The sequence below is a fragment of the Erpetoichthys calabaricus genome, chromosome 13 (genome assembly GCF_900747795.2).
Source record: "Erpetoichthys calabaricus chromosome 13, fErpCal1.3, whole genome shotgun sequence".
NCBI lineage: Eukaryota > Metazoa > Chordata > Cladistia > Polypteriformes > Polypteridae > Erpetoichthys > Erpetoichthys calabaricus.
The window spans coordinates 95651566-95667646 of NC_041406.2; positions in this window are offsets into that span (position 1 = coordinate 95651566).

The window sequence follows — 16081 nt, forward strand, 5'->3', positions numbered from 1 at the left end:
AGATTCTGGTCCACCGTCCGGCGTCTCAGGAGGGGGAAGCGGTGCAGTGTCAACATTGTATATGGTGGTGATGGTGCGCTGCTGACCTCGACTCGGGACGTTGTGGGTCGGTGGGGGGAGTACTTCGAAGACCTCCTCAATCCCACTAACATGCCTTCCAATGTGGAAGCAGAGCCTGGGGACTCAGAGGTGGGCTTCCCCATCTCTGGGACTGAGGTCACCAAGGTGGTCAAAAAACTCCTTGGTGGCAGGGTCCCGGGTGTGGATGAGATACGCCTGGAGTTCCTCAAGGCTCTGGATGTTGTAGGACTGTCTTGGTTGACACGCCTCTGCAACATTGCATGGACATCAGGGACAGTCCCTTTGGATTGGCAGACCGGGGTGGTGGTCCCCCTCTTTAAGAAAAGGGATCGGAGGGTGTGTTCCAACTACAGAGGCATCACACTCCTCAGCATCCCTGGAAAAGTCTATTCGGGGGTCCTGGATAGGAGGGTCCATCAGATAGTCGAGCCTCGGATTCAGGAGGAACAGTGTGGTTTTCGTCCGGGTCGCGGAACAGTGGACCAGCTCTACACCCTTAGCAGGGTCTTAGAGGGTGCATGGGAGTTTGCCCAACCAGTCTACATGTGTTTTGTGGACTTGGAAAAGGCATTCGACCGTGTCCCTTGGGGAATCCTGTGGGGGGTACTCCGAGAGTATGGGGTACCGGACCCCCTGATAAGAGCTGTTCGGTCCCTGTACAATCGGTGCCAGAGCTTGGTCCGCATTGCTGGCAGTAAGTCGAACCTGTTTCCAGTGAGAGTTGGACTCCGCCAGGGCTGCCCTTTGTCACCGATTCTGTTCATAACTTTTATGGACAGAATTTCTGGGCGCAGCCAGGGCGTTGAGGGGGTCCAGTTTGGTGGACTCAGGATTGGGTCACTGCTTTTTGCAGATGATGTTGTCCTGTTTGCTTCATCAGGCCGTGATCTTCAGCTCTCTCTGGATCGGTTCGCAGCCGAGTGTGAAGCGGCTGGGATGGGAATCAGCACCTCCAAATCCGAGACCATGGTTCTCAGCCGGAAAAGGGTGGAGTGCCCTCTCAGGGTTGGTAGCGAGATCCTGCCCCAAGTGGAGGAGTTCAAGTATCTCGGGGTCTTGTTCACGAGTGAGGGAAAAATGGAGCGTGAGATCGACAGGCGGATCGGTGCGGCATCCGCAGTAATGCGGGCATTGCATCGGTCTGTCGTGGTGAAAAAGGAGCTGAGCCGCAAGGTGAAGCTCTCAATTTACCAGTCGATCTATGTTCCTACCCTCACCTATGGTCATGAGCTATGGGTAGTGATCGAAAGAACGAGATCGCGAATACAAGCGGCTGAAATGAGTTTCCTCCGCAGGGTGTCTGGGCTCTCCCTTAAAGATAGGGTGAGAAGCTCAGTCATCCGGGAGGGGCTCAGAGTAGAGCCGCTGCTCCTCCACATCGAGAGGAGTCAGATGAGGTGGCTTGGGCATCTGATCAGGATGCCTCCTGGACGCCTCCCTGGTGAGGTGTTCCGGGCACATCTAACCGGGAGGAGGCCCCGGGGAAGACCCAGGACACGCTGGAGGGACTATGTCTCTCGGCTGGCCTGGGAATGCCTTGGGATTCTCCCGGAAGAGCTAGAAGAAGTGGCCGGGGAGAGGGAAGTCTGGGCATCTCTGCTCAAGCTGTTGCCTCCGCGACCTGATCTCGGATAAGCGGAAGACAATGGATGGATGGATGGATGGATGGATATTCATCAATATCTTATTGAATTTTGATTCCATGTTTGGACTTACATCGTGACAACACAACGTATAACTGCCCGTGAGTATATTTAGTTTCTTTATCTCTAATAAATTACCCGACTTTTTCAAATGTTTGTCCCTGCTCTTTCTTCTTCGCTTAGTCATTGACGTGTCTAGAACATATAAAATTATTGTCCTGATAAAATCTATAAGAGCTGAGAGTGCAGGAAGTATGTCTGCCAAAAGCATTCAGGCGACTAAGAGCTGAGAGCACAGGAAGTGTGTCTGACAAAAGCATTCACACAACTGAGAGTTAAGATGACTGTGGTCTTGTTTGAAAATGGTTGTAAGTAGGGCGTGACTTGAAAGAATCTCATGTTAAAAGACTCCGTCTCGCGGGACTTCATTCCAAAATACTCTCTCAAAAAGTCACGTCTTGTCCCAAGATTTTATTATATAATAAAGAGAAATATCATTTTTAAGTAAAAGCTTAAATTCAATGTCTCTTTTCCAATAATTGATTACTCGCAGAGCCGAGTGCTGATTAATCATTTCTTGTCTAGCTGCAATCTATCAAGGGTGCTTTCTGTAATTTTCTATTGGTGGTAAATTGGATTGAAGTAAGGGAACACAAATAAAACAGTCTAAGTCAGCGAGCATCCTGCTGATGGAGTCCCAGGGGTTAAAATACATTGGGTACAAACAATAATAACAGTCAGACAAGTAAGAGCTTACAGATAACAGTTACATGGCTGGTTTTGACTTTTCTCCTTATTCCCCCATTAAGAAAAATAAAAAAAGTTATATTGGCATCTTTCATGTTAGGCACACATAACAGGTAATCTCATAACACGATAAGACAAATGGGAAAATCCACATGAAAGGTTTGGGACGTGAAAAGTTGGGACATCACACACTGGTAATTAGGGTATTTTTCAGGATATTGGATGTTATGTGACTTTTTTGACAAAAATAAAAATGAAATATGTATTTATTATTAGAAATTAGTAGAACATCTGATAATACTCAACAATGAAAAAACACATTCGGCAGATACGAAAGAACTATGGCAAGAGATCTTTGACACTCCTTGGAAAATTCACCTTTTAATAGGGGTTCCCCCTTGCTCGCTTCGCTTGCCTGCCACTTCGTGTCTCTGCCACTCACGATGCGATGAGGGGGGCTGAAAAAACCCCAAGGAGACGCGGTTGCTCCTCTTAAACCCCCTTTTAAATGGAGATACAATGGGAAACAAATAGTTTTTTTTTACCTCCTTTTTGCTCGATCAGCTTCTGGCGTGGGTGCTGCTGCCGTGCCACGTGATCTGCATCTCACACGGCACTTCCAATATTTTAAAGCCTCCACAGCAGCTGTCCTACTCTTTGTCTTTTATTTCCGGCCCCTCAGGTGGTTAAATCTCTTGGCACAAAGTCTCGTCTCACGGGACGTGAGTTCTTGATATTTTAGCTTATAATTTAAAAACGGAATTAGACTCTGAAAATCTAACAAGATCACATTAAAGTTCGATAAATTCTGAAAAGAATGATGCCAACCACATATATGTAGGTTTTAAAATATTCCCGATTTAAATCGTGACAAAAAACGTGACATTAAAACATCACTGTTGCACTTTTAGGCTTAGGATTATATATATAGAGTAGATGATTATATAGCATCTTTCTCATTCTCAAGGTGCTTAATAGTAATACATTTTATTTTTAGAGCCTCTCTATCTCATGCTCAAGTTGCTATGAGGGGGCTGCTCATTGTGGACCATTTTGTTTGGAAATTTTGGATTTCTGATTTGGTTCTTGTTTGATTTTTGGTTATTGATTTTTCATTTTTAGCTTTTCTTATGAATATTCATGTTTTTATTATGTTTAGCAGTGGGTGGTAGTTCCCTGAAAAATTATTTTTTTTAATACTTGTCAAATAGTCTTACTCCATCAACAGAAATAGGCAAGGGCTCTCAAAATATGCATGCAGTCTGTTTAAGAAACAGCAATCTGTAGTGTCATTTCTGTCAATTCCTAAACTGAGCAAAAGGAAATGCTCTTCTTGGTAAAGGGTTGTCGTCTTTCTTTCATCTGAATTTACGCTCTGTTTTTTTTTTACAATTTTTGTCCCAAATTCAAATAATTTGATAATGACACATTTTAGAACTAACCTACATGTTGTTTTTTTAACTAAGAGTGTCCCGTTTCTCTCTTCTCTTCTAACTTTATAAGCTCCCCCAGACTGTTAGAATTGCACAGATGCTGCTAGAAACACGGAGCCTTGTCCTAGCATGTAGAAGTTCAATTAATATTTGTAGCACTTTTTACGTAACACAGTAAGTGTGCTTAAACAATGTTAGAATGTTCAAAGAACATGGCAACACACTGAACATTGCACCAGCTGCCACAGAGTAGTTACGGTCACGATCAACAGCAATGCACTAACCATGGATTTCTACAAAATTGCAAGGATGTTATTATTAAAACTGTAACTAAACAGCATATTTTTAAAGAAAATAAATTAAACTAGTGCCTTTTGTGAAATCCCACAAATTTAAATGTAGCAAGAAAAGTTCTGCTTGTTCCTCCTACACCCTATTCAGGTCACAATTGTTATATTGCAGATAATATGCAGAGTGCCTGATGTGGTCCGATACTCTCTGATGCTCCATACTGGCTCTTCACATTCTGCCACTACAAGTACCCGGCATTTGAAATATGCGTACAATACGTACCCCACTACCAGCAAATATTTAGAAACACACTTTTGGACCCCCAAATGGAACCCCTCCCAGTCTCTGAACAAACTGTGAAATCGACATTGTAGCTACTATGGCCTGTAGGGGGCGTCTCACCCTCTCCTAACCCCGACACAACTTCACAGCCAGGGTTTCAGTGCACACAAATGGCTTTTATTTGACAGCTTTGTGACGATAAGGGTTTTGCTCCATGCTCCCATCTCACTTCTGGGAGCTCTCGAGCCCGAGACATGTCGGTAATGTCACCGATGAGCTGGACAGTGAGACACAACAAAGCAAGGGGATGGTGCAAGGTGCACTTTTATTAAAAAAATCAACAAAATCAAAGTGTCCAAATAGATAAGAGCAGGGTCTCAGTGTTAATAAATAAATAAATGATCCAATAACAACAAGTGAATTGTGGAGGTTAAAAACACAACAGAAAAAAAAATCCTTTAAAACAACGAGGTTAAAAACAATGGCTGGAGGCAGTCTTTCTTTAAAACTAAAGCCAGGTGCATTCTTCTACTGGCGGCTCCCCTGCTTCTCCCTTTCAGGCCTAGCTACAGGGAAGTCGCCCAACCAGCAAATGCAGTTCCTTCTTTTCTGGGCTGGTAGCCCTCCAATCCCCGGCTACGTGGGACTCCAGCCAGACCCAGAGTTGGGTTCCTTCCCCAGCGGCCAGGGCGCTCACGCTGGGACTCAACATGCCCAATGCCTCCTCGACTCTACTTCCTTCAATGGCCAGTCGACCTCTCTGCCGGCCACTCCAGATCCTTAAAATTTCTCAGCTGGAGCAACCGCTTCAATCTGCCGCCTCCTAGAGTTGGCCAAACACTCCTCTGGGACTCTCCTACCATCTGCATTCCACCTTCATGCGCCAGCTCTCGCTCTCACTCTCCCGCACCGGCTTTCTCCTTCCTGACGCCTATTTCTCCATTAACCCCTGTTCTTTCTCTCTCTTCTTTCCTTTCCTCTTTTCTTTTTTCTCCCTTTCATCCGCTTCGTGCTTCTATTAAATATTACAGGCACATGGATCAGGTGTGGCAATTAGCAGCTCCCGGCAACAATTACGGATGCGGACGACTCCTCACCTGTGCACTTAAGTGAGGACCGTCCGCATCACGAATCACCAGGGAACCTCTCCGGCCACACTATCACACCCCCTCTCTAAGCCACAAGGGCAGCGATTGTTTATTTAAAAAGTGGCTACTTTGATCTGAGCTGTGGACCCGCTATACCACAAAGCTTTCTCACACTGGTCTTTTCCTTTCTTCATTCATGGCTATAATACAAGTCTTTTTCAATCCACTCCTCCCTGATGAGCTTGGTCTGACTCCCCCAGTGAATGGAGGCAGCCCCCTTTTATGCCAGACCCAGGAGAACTTCTGGGTCAAGGAGGAATCACTCCTGAGTCAGGCAAGAGCTCTGGAAAATAGGGACAGCACTCCCCTGCAGCTCCCTCTATCAGCACCCACAGAGCTCAGTATGGCTGCCCCATGGGACTGCAATTCCCAGCATGCTCTGCAGGCACATGAATGGACACACTGGCACAGTAATGTTGCTTCTGGGGAGCGTGCACTCTTGGGAGACTATTTCCCCCTATTCATCCACTATACTGGTTTCCCTGCCAGGTAAGGGTACGAGGTTTATCCTGGTCGGGATGTCAGTGCACTCCTCCCATCTGTCACACTACATTATTATATATTTAGGAGGAGGAGGATGAAGACATCAAAACAACAGGGAGTACTGCCAGCTCTTTTTTTTCCACTTCAGTCACTTTGCAGAACCAAATGAAAAGGTAAAATGGCTGAAACCTGACGGAGTGTTAGTGAGACCTCAGCTGGAATACTGCATTTAGTTTTGGTCACCCTGCTACAAACAAAACAAAAGGACCCTCAAAGCAGAGAAGAGGCGAGCAACCAAATTCATCAAAGGACTAAGAGGCTCAATGAAATGTATATCTCTGTACTTTTTAGAAGGTCTCAAGCTGATCTAGCACAATTCTTTCATTTAAAATGTTGATTCTATACTCAAGAAAACCAATGGAGGTGAAGCAGCAATTCAATGAAGATGGAATTCGGGATACACTCTGTGTTGTTTCCTTACGGAGAATCCAGTGAATAGGATTGGGCTGAATATCCTGTTCTCGTTATAATCGTACTAATGTTCTAAAGTAGTCAAAGTAGGAATCCTAACCACTTTTGAAGAATGTTTTTTTATTACCCAAGATCTGTGCAATGAGTTAACCCCACAAACATGATGGCCTGAATGGTCTTTCACCATTACTTAATTATATTTTTACGCTCCTATCTCCTATGACTTGTACAATTTCCAATTAGTTTAAGATTTTGATAAAGCTCCTCAGGCAATTATTCTCCACTTCACTGCTTCCAGGGATGGCAAATGCCGGGCTTCAACACTTTCAGCTTTTTGAAGGACATCTGAAGATCAGTTGCCCTGACCTCACTCACCGATAGTGCTTGTTTAGAAGACCACCTTGTGTGCTGCTGCTGAGGATTCACATTTATTCTGTACTGCAAGTCTCAACCTTTAAAGCCACGAATGAAATGACTCAATATTATAATAAAAATGGAGGGTATCAGAATAAAATTATTTGGTACTTATTATTTATAACTTGTCCCTCTCGTATCTGATCTCCATTCCTGTATGCCTGCTGCTCTCTTCGCCCATGAAAATCCTCACAGTAAGCTGTGTGTTTACAGTGAATTTAAAAAACGCTGTAATATGAAAAATAAAGACGTTACAGCATTAACCAGCACAGTGTGTGCTGCACGGCGCTTGCTGGCTTGCCTGAAAGTTGTGTGGTAGGAATGCTGTGCACCTGTTTCGGCAGCATCACGCCTGTGGCTTTTGGTTCAACTGTTTCTTTTACCTAGAAGGCGGAGGATGTGGGGAGCCTTGTTTTCACATCTTTTGCTAGGCTAAATGCAAATAAAGCAACCTGAGGTGGCAGTCTAAGAAACAACAAGCCCTTGCTTCACAATATGGTGAAACATTTCAGAAAATATGATCATTAATAACTGTTTCAAACTTTCTGATTGTGATGCTACTGTGAAAATAAAGTCATTTAAAGAATTCAAACTGTCACTTTATTTGTACACATTCACAGTATCTGTACATTTATAAAGCACATGTGGATACTGTACCTTATATTAAACTAACTGAAATACCTGGCATTGCCGGGAGGAAAATAAAGTGTTTTTTTTTAATTGTTTGAGAAAAACATAATTAAAATAAAATAAAAATAAATTAAGAAACAATGAAGACTTACTAATTTGCTTGTATTGTTTACTGAAGTGCCTTGTTATATACAATGTTTTTAGTTTTTCCATCTTTAGCCAATATACGAGGTGAGACTCAAAAATAACTGGATTGGTAAAAAAATATTTATATTTATTGATCAATTACAGCATTCTAAACATTGTCACCTTCTATATAATCCCCCTCCCGATCTCAACACTGCTCCATACGCATCTTCCATTGATTCAAACAGTGCTGGAAGTCTTCTTGCTTGAGGCTTTTCAACAGGCTTGCCGCTTTTGTCTTCACTTCATCCATTGAAGAAAAATGTGTTCACTTCAGGTCACTTTTGATTTTCGGGAACAAGTAAAAATCACAGGGAGCTAAATCAGGCAAATAGGGAGGATGACCGAGGACAGGAATGTTTTTGATAATCAAAAACTGCTTTACGGAAAAAGCAGTACGATCATTGCAAACAGTCTGATTCACCGTTTTGACGTTTTCATCCGTCCGAGATGAGCGTAGAGGACCTGGGCGTTGAACATCTTTCACAGTTTCTTGTCCTTCCTTGAAATGTTTGTGCCACTCAAAAACTTGTGTGCGAGACAAGCTGTTATCACCGTACACTGTTTTTATCATTACATACGTTTCTGTGGTCGTTTTGTTCAATTTCGTGAGAAATTTGATGTTAAATCGCTGTTCGATTTTTTTCACCCGACTTTATAGCGGCATCTTGTGTAGCAATTGTTGTGCAAATACTGACTGGGCTATTCACAGGATATACCTAGCCGGTCGGCAGTTTGAAAGGGTGTGTAGGAGGGGATATAGTTCTATGATTCACGTCCGGCTGACCTCCAGACGGTTTGTGTTTCACCTCGTATAAAGGTTCTTAGGACTTCCTACCCTTGAACAGTCCACATAAAGTTGTTCATGTGAGAAACAGGCTATGCCCAAATTGATTCCAGCAATTTTCAATGATTGTCCAAACGTTCCAAGCGTCAAGTGGATGATAACAGACATACAAGACCAAATCTCCAATTAGTCTCTTCCTTTTGAAATTCTTTTACAATCAATTAAAGGTGAAATATTTTACTGATATAAATAAATATTATAAGTTAAATATCATAGTTATATTGGTCTATACTTTACCTTCAATTTTGATAAGTTAATTAAATAATTTATTGATTATATGTTTGATAATATGTCCTAGTTGGTTGACAATGGGCTTCATGCTTAGAAAATCAAGAAGTGCAACATGCAGCTAAGGAGTCTATATTGGACTTGGACTTCTTCCATACTAATCTTGGTGCAGTCAGTGACGAACATAGTGAAAGGATTCAACAGGACATTGTAATAATGGAAAAGCACAATTAATCCATCGATGCTGGCTGACTAGATAGATAGATAGATAGATAGATAGATAGATAGATAGATAGATAGATAGATAGATAGATAGATAGATAGATAGATACTTTATTAATCCCAATGGGAAATTCACATTCTTCAGCAGCAGCATACTGATACAATAAATAATATTAAATTAAAGAATGATAATAATACAGGTGAAAAAAACAGACAATAACTATGTATAATGTTAAATATTAACGTTTACCCCCCCTGGTGGAATTAAAGAGTCGCATAGTTTGGGGGAGGAACGATCTCCTCAATCTGTCTGTAGAGCAGGACAGTGACAGCAGTCTGTCGCTGAAGCTGCTCTTCTGTCTGGAGATGACATTATTTAGTGGATGCAGTGGATTCTCCATAATTGATAGGAGCCTGCTGAGAGCCCTTCGCTCTGCCACAGATGTTAAACTGTCCAGCTCCATGCCAACAATAGAGCCTATTGTTGGATACTGAAATGCGAAGCATCAGATGTGGAGTATGAACGAAAATCAGCCGCAGAATATTCTATCTCAATCAAAATAATATAATGTGTCAGCATCATTAAGTGATTAAACACACTAAATTCAATAAATGGTAATTTTGGGTTTCTCCAAATTCCTATATGATAATGTCAATCTGAAATTATCTTTGCATTCAGCTTGAAGCTCTCATCATAATCAACATTTTTTTTCTGGAAGCAAAGCCTTTGAAAAAATGTATTTTCCAGTGTAACTTATAATACGAGGGACGTTCAAAACGTTTCCACACTTTTATATTTTCGTTAGAAATGGTGAAGGTGGGAGGAGTAGTAATTGAACATTAAAAAGTTGGTACATTGCTAGAGAAATTGCATTGCAAATTAATGTGACTATGTACGAGAAAAGTGATGTACTAGGAATTTGTTTTTTTGAAATTCTTAATAAATAGAGTTACAAAAAAGAGCGGAAACGTTTTGAACGTACATATTACAAATAACTAAATCACACAGCCCTACATTTTATTCTAGTCAATTCAGATACTCGTTCCCCTACTTATCTAGAAAGCTGAAGAAGAAAGATTTAGTATAACATACATTATATGCTCAGTCATAGTGAAAGCTAAAAATGTTGCCCAAGATTCTACACATTCACTTAATTGATGACAACATTGATAAATGCCTGCCAGATTCTAAACTTTTGAGTTATTTTTCATGAAGTGAATTTAATGTGTTTTTAAATTTTGTGTTAAATAGATATGCATTTCCCATTGGATTCTTCCAGCTATTCACAATAAGACAGCACAATAGCATTCCGGTGTAAAGGTTCATTAAGCATCAGGTGTTAGATATAAGAGACACCCCCTCAGTCTCAACTGTTATATCCAGGCTGAAGATTCACTTCCTTAGTTTAACATACCCTGACTAGAGCTGCTGATTAGTGTTTGTCATTTGTAAGGAATACAGGCATTAAGATAATTATGAACCATTACTATCCTCCCTCTATTCTATTTTATTCTTACTGTTCTGCTGTGGCACTCGGTGTCACTGCTACTGTATTCTGACCAGCTGTTTACTACCCATGGAACATACCTCTGAGATACTGGGAAGCTTGAAATCAACAAATGCATATTCCTTTATCCGTCATCAGGTTTGATAACCCATCACAGCCTTGTATTGAAGAATACCAATGAAGGGGTGGGTGGCCAGTTGGCTGAGGTCTCCAGGTCTGTCACTGTGTCTAACTTTGTTTTCTGACTTTTTTAATTATAACGGAACATGGACCCCACCCAGTGGTTTGTTTCCTCCAGAGGTGTAGCTAACTGGAGTTTTTATTTTCTCTGTCATCAACTGGCCATAGTTCAAGAACAATTCCTGATGAGTGAAACAATTAGCATAAAATTGATTCCACAATGGAACTTTGTTTTTTTTATGCACAAAAACTTGCTAAACAAATAGTGTTATACAAATTCATGGTATTGACACAATAAGAAAGTGCTTGAATTACATTTTTTCTTCATCAAACAACAATTAATAATGCACACAGACATACCAAAAACTGGATTTTAGGAATTTTCACACAAGTATTCAGACCGTTTGTTGACACTTGAAATTTGGCTCAGGTGCTTTCTATTTGATCATCATTGAGTTGTTTCTACACCTTGTTTGGTTTCGACCTGTGGAAAGTCCAATTGATTGGACATGATAAGAAAAGGCACACACCTGTCTATAGAAGGTCTGACTGCTGACAATGCATATGGGGCACAAATACTGGGCAGCCAGTCTGTCCATCTCTGTATAGCATGGCTCCCTGTTGCTAACACCTGCCAAGTCAGTATGCAAGCTTGGGGTGGTAATTGATGAGCAGCTATCTTTTTCTGACCACATTTCTACTGTTTCTCGTTCATGCCGGTTCACGCTGTACAACATCATACCTTATCTGACAGAATATGCAGGACAACTTCTAGTCCAAGCTTTGGTCTTGTCGCATCTGGGGTACTGCAACTCACTTCTCACTGGAGTACCTGCATGTGCTATCAAGCCGCTGCATGTGATCCAGAATGCAGAGACCTATCTTGTATTTAACCAGCCGAGACGGGCACCTGTTACCCCTCTTTTCAGGTTGCCTCATTGGCTCCCTGTAGCAGCACACATTAAGTTGAAATACCCTGATGCTTGCCTACAGAGTGGTCAATGGGTCAGCACCTGACTATATGGAGACACTGGTGGGGTGCTATGCTCTTTCTCACCCACTCACCTCTGCCAGGGAACAGCGTCTGGTGATGTCATCTGTATGTGGTACACAGTCTCAGTCCAGACTCTTTTCTTGTGTAGTTCCTAGTTAGTGGAATGGGCTGACAACCAATATTTGTTCTGCTGACTCCCTTGATGTATTTAAGAAGTGATTTGAAGACCCATCTGTTCTGTGACTATCTCTTGAACTGATGAAGAAAATTAAACTTTGCCTTGTCATGCTTTATATTCTTAGTTAATTTATTTAAGTGTAATTGCTTTATTGATTGTAATCTATGATTGTAAATGTGTGAGTTATTACATCTTTTCACTTCTGGCAATCAATGTCTGTTACCCGGCCTACTACACCTGCTGAACTAACAGGCCCTGGCCTAATGTTACTCGATTAGGTTTACCTCTTTTGTAAGTCACTTTGGATAAAAGCATTTGCTTAGCAAATAAATGTAATTGTAAAGAATTGCCAGAAGTGATTAGAGACAGGATTGTCCCAAGGTACAGATTGGGGAAAGACTACACAAATGTTTCTGCAGCACTGAAGGCTGCCAAGAACACAGTGGCCTCAATAATTATTACATGGAAAAACTGTTAAATAACCATGACACTTCCTATACTGTAGTTGCACAACAGGGCCAGCTGAGCAATCATGGGAGAAGGACCATGGTAAGAAAATTGACTAAGAACCCAATAGTCATCCTGTTTGAGCACCAGAGAATCAGTGTAGAGATGGGGGAAACTTCCAAAAGGATAACCACCACTGCAACACTCCATTAATCTGTGCTTTCTGGAAGAATGACCTCCCATAAAAGCCCATTTGGAGTTTGCTAAAAGGCACCCAAAGGACTCTCAGACTGTGAGAAGCAAGGTTGTCTGGCCTGCTGAAACCAAGATTGAACTGTCTGACCTCAATTCTAAATGTCACATCTGGAGGAAACCAGACACAGTTCATCACCTGTACAATGCTATTCCAATAGTGAATCGTAGTGGGGGTAGCAAGTTGTTGTGGGGTTAGGGACTAGGAGACTTGTTATGGTCAAGGAAAAGCTGAATAGAGCAAAGTATGGAGATATCCTTAATGAAAACCTGCTCCAGGTTGTTCTGGATCTCATCTCTAAGCACAACGACTCTAAGCACAAAGTAAAGACAACACAGGAGTGGCTTAGAGTCAACTTCATGAATGTTCTTGAGAGCCCTGGACTTGAACCCCATCAAATGTCTCTGGAGGGACCTGAAAAGAGATGTCTACTGATGGACTCCATCCAACCTGACAAAGCCTGAGAGGATATGCAAAGGTGGATGGCGGATTATCGCCAAATCCAGGTGTGTGAAGCTTGTCGCATCAGACTGAAGAAGACTCCAGGCCATAATCACTGCCAAAGCTCCTTTAACAAAATACTGAGCAAAGGGTCTGAATGCTTGTGTCAATGTGATATTTCAGTTTTTTTAATTTTTTATGAAATTTGTAAAATTTTTGTCATTAAGGGGTATTGCGTGTTGTCAGATGATGGTAAAAATGCATTTGAATGATTTTAGAATAAGGCTGCAACATAACAAAAAGTGAAGGAGCTCCAAATATATTCTGAAAGCACTGTTGTCTCATTTGACTGCCACACCATAAGATGTTATGAAATCATACTATTAAGAATAAATGAAAGTGGTAAAAATTGTTTAGAAGTGCAGATGCTGGTGACCCAAAAACAAAAAAAAAAGATGTAAGATGGTTGTGTTTTTGTCATTAAACACTCTGAAACAAGTCAGGTATGAAACTTTAATCTTTAATCTGACTAAGCTTGGAGTTGGAAAAAAGAAAACGCGGAGCTGTTAAACTGCAAAGTCTGAAAACATTAGAAAGTCTGGACTCCACTCTCGGATCCGCTGTACAGCGATTATTAGAAAATGAGAAGAAGAGGGACAGAAATATTAGAGTCACGCATCTCAGCTAAATTATACATTTAGTAGGGATTAGAAGAATTCATTTTGGTCTAAAAGAAAGTGGAACGAATCTGTTGCTAAGCGCAGGTCTAGATGTATTCTGATAGTAGACTGCAAAGGGCACGGAGGTCAGTGTCTGGTCTACTTCAGATTATTGAGGCTTTAATTGCTGTAACTGGAGAAGAGCAGCTTTTAGAATTGCCTCGTTCCACGTTTTCCAAATTTATATGGTGAACTTACAGCGGTAATTGGAATGGATTACAAGCCATGAAGTGGAGACTAGAGTGACAGATTGCTCCTGGATCTCAGATGACTAAGTGTTCTCTTTCCTTTTAATCTTTGACCCCGATGGAAGGTGATAGCTTAATGTCACGATCATGGTGCCAAAGTGTAATGACCATGATATTCAAATCATCGAAATGTTTAATTTATTTTTGGACTGGTTGAGACAGATGGATTTAAATGATCGTCTAGCAGGTCAAAGCAGAAATGCAAACTGATTGTTCTTCTCTTCCTTTCCCAGAGTTGGGTGTCTTGATTATACAAATACCTGGAGGACGGCAGGACTCGGCTAGTCATAAACTGAGGGATAAAACTTGCTGTTACATGCAGTCCATTTTATCACAACGTTCAATTTATAAAGTCATTTGTGAATGGAAATAAATACCTTATGACAGCTGTCATTTTCTATGATTTTTCCTGAATTTCCTCTGTGTTTGTAAGTTATGTTATGCATGTTTTGGGATGTTTTCATGTATAGGGAATCTATTTCTGCTATTAACTTCTTGATTGGAAACATTAAATAGAAGTTTCTGATTTTTTTGCAGTCAGCTTCAATGGCATTTTTTTTTTGCCGTTTTGGGGTATTCAGCTTAACCATTTCAATGGAAACAATCCCACAATGCATTTGGATGGCATGACAATGACTTTGCTGGCGCTCCTCAGTATCTAATATTGTATAATAGATAAAACTGTTTGCTTGTGATCTTCATGTTTCTTTTGATCCTTTGACTTCTTGCATATAACTTTTTTAGACTTCAGTTTCTTGGTAGTGTTTTGGACTCTGTCAATTGTGATTTTGATTTGTGTATCATTTCTTGTATTACATCTTTCCTTCTAGTCTTTTCCTTTTACAATCCCTAACTGACTTTCTCCAGTCAGCACATCCGCTACCTCGTATTGTGTTTCAGAGCTATGGGGAGCTAAAGTGTATACCACTGCCATCAGGCATTAGATCAACCAAAAAGGAACGATCACACATAATGGGCAAGTGTAAAGTCTGTTTGAGGAAACTGGGAACTCTGGAAAAATGCTATGTTCCTCTCCTGGCTTATATTTAAATTTCTTTTTTCTGTCTTTTTCATTCATTTTTCAGTATTGTTTCTATTAATATTATTCAATACAGCTATTATTTAGTAGATATGTTTAATCTATTATTATTTTTGCTATGTTTAAAAATATTTATGTACTATCTTTTTAAACGTGGGTATATTCCCATTGTTTTTGAGGTGGAACCCCCCAAGAGGCGGGGCTACTCTGTCAATCACTCCTAGGGACCGCCTCCAGCCCATAAAAGAAGTTCTGGACAGTGAGTCCCGTAAGGTTCATCTGAATACTCTCTGGTGAAGTTTGGTGCTATTTTCGTAAATGTTGTATTTTCTTTGATTCTGATTACTGGCTTTGAACTTTTTCTTCTTTCGGATTGTGTCTTTGGTACATTGTTGCTTAAGATTGCTTTTTGGCAACTTCCTTTTCGCTGTTTTGAACCTTTTCCTGTATTTTCCTTTTCTTTTTTTTTTTGTAAATCAATATCCTCTTTTGCAAAGTGCTTATGGATCTTGTCTTATTACCAGCTGGATTTTCCACGGCTCACCCAAAGCCTCACATTTGACTTCCCGGGAGTGAGCCTTACCTGGGCAGTCTAGTAGGCAGTCAGGCCTGCTTTTTGTCTCTGTTTTGAAGGCCTCCCACTTTTTTGTCATCCTTGTGTGGGACTCATAACACTTGCGTTATGGTACAGAAGGGAAATATGAGTTCCCAGTGGGAAATTTCATGTGAACACCCTACAAAGTTGTAGACAATTCCCAGAAAACGATGCCAACTGAATGGACTGAGCTGTGACAGAACTCTGACCTTTCACATTTTTCAACTATATAAAATAAAAAAGATTGCCTTTTTTGGAGAAGTTGTATTTGGAACGATGCAACTAGTAATTCATCTAATTTGCAGCTTATGTTTATGAAAAAAATATTGCTAATTTATATCACGAGTGCACCTCTGCTATGAAGTAATGACAG